Here is a 1,907-nt window from a genome sequence, read left to right as displayed (position 1 = left end):
AGATGCCAAGGTATTTCATTTTTTTTGTGGCTATTGTGTTTTTTATTTGGGTTTCTGTTTGTTAATTATTGGTATAAAGAAATGCAATTGTCTTTTGCATATTTATTTTGGGATACTCATTTCTTTCTCCTTTCTGATTGTTCTCGATAGGACTTCAGTACTGTGTTGAATAGGAGGAATGAGAATGGGCACCCTTGTCTTGTTTCAGCTTTTAGGGTGAATGCTTTCAGTTTCTTCCCATTAAGAAAGTTTGTTGGTGGTTTATCATAGATGGGTTTTAATATTTTAAGGAATATTCCTTTTGATGCCTAGGTGTTTGAAGGTTTTCTTTTTTTATAATGAAGGGATACTGAATTTTATCATATGCTTTTTCTGCATTTAATGAGAGAATCATGTGGTTCTTGGTTTCACATATGTTTGTGTGACAAATTATGTTTATTGATTTATGTATACTGAACCAGATTTGCATCTCAGGAATGAAGCCCACCTAGTCATGATGGGTGATCCTTGAAATGTATTGGTGGATGTGATTTGCTAGACTCTTGTTTAGAAATTTTACATGTATGTACATCAGTGGAATTGGTCTGTAGTTTTCTTTCTTTGTTGGGTCTTTGCTATTTTGGGGTATCAGGATGATGCTGGCTTCATATAATGAGCTAGGAAAAATTCCTGACTTTTCAATTTTCTGGAATACTTTATATAGAATTGATATCAACTCTTCCTTGTATGTCTTGTAGAATTCAACTGAAAAGCCATCTGGCCCAGGGTTTGTTTTTTGTTGTTGTTTTGGACAAAGAGGTTTCTCATTACTGAATGTATTCTTTGGATATTTATTGATCAGTGTAAGATTTCAGTTTCTTCCTGTTTCAATATTGGAAGGTTGTGTGATACCAGGAATTTCTCCATTTCCTCCAGATTTTCTAGTTTATTTGCATACAGATGTTTGTAATAATCTCTGATAATCTTGATTTTCTTCAGGGTCTGTGGTAAATTTTCCTTTTTTGTTTCCAGCTTTGTTTATTTGGTCTCTCTCTCTCTCTCTCTCTCTCTCTCTCTCTCTCTCTCCCTCTCTCTCTACTTTTTTTGGGTAAATCTGGCCAGAGGCCTGTCAATATTATTTTTTTAAGAATCAGCTTTTTGTCTCAGTGATATTTTAAATTATATTTTGGACTGTATTTCATTCAATTGGGATTTTATTTTAATAAATTTCATTCTTCTAATTCTAGAATTGGATGGCTCTTGATTTTCAGCTCCTTTAGGTGTGACATTAGACTGTTTAATTAAGAGCTATTTTCTTGATATGTTTGTGCACTGTTATAAACTTTTCCCTTAGCACTGATTTCATGATATCCCATACATTTTGATGTGTTTTTTCTTTGTATTTGTTTGTTTCTAGGAATTTTTTAATTTCTGCCTTGACTCTGTGCTAACCCAAAAGTCATTCAGAAGCATGTTGTTTAATATTCATGCTTTGTGTGTTTTCAGGGGTTCCTATTGGTGACATTTATTTTTATTCCACTGTAGTCTGAGAAAATACTTGGTATAATTTTGAGCTTTTGAGATTTGTTCACGCTTGATTTAGGTCTGAGTATGTGGTCAATCTTGGAGTATTTTCCATGTGTTGATGAGAAGAATGTATATTCTGTGGTTGTTGGATTAAGTGTTCTGTGGATGCCTGTTATGTCCAATTGGTCGAATGCTAAGGTTCTGAATTTCCTTGTTAGTTTTTTTGCCTTGATGATCTGTCTAATGCTGTTCACGTGGTAATAAAATCTCCAACTATAATTGTATGGCTATCTATGTCCTCTCTTAGCTTTATTAGCAATTGTTTTATAAATCTGGTATCTTCTATGTTGGGTGCATGTATATTCAAGATAGATATTTCTTGCTGATGGATTGAGCTTTTT

This window comes from Carlito syrichta, unplaced genomic scaffold (genome assembly GCF_000164805.1).
Source record: "Carlito syrichta isolate Samal-C Ts95f unplaced genomic scaffold, Tarsius_syrichta-2.0.1 Scaffold305832, whole genome shotgun sequence".
In the NCBI taxonomy this organism is placed as follows: Eukaryota; Metazoa; Chordata; class Mammalia; order Primates; family Tarsiidae; genus Carlito; species Carlito syrichta.
The sequence above is the reverse complement of the archived record's forward strand: the minus strand, read 5'-3'. Positions refer to the sequence as shown.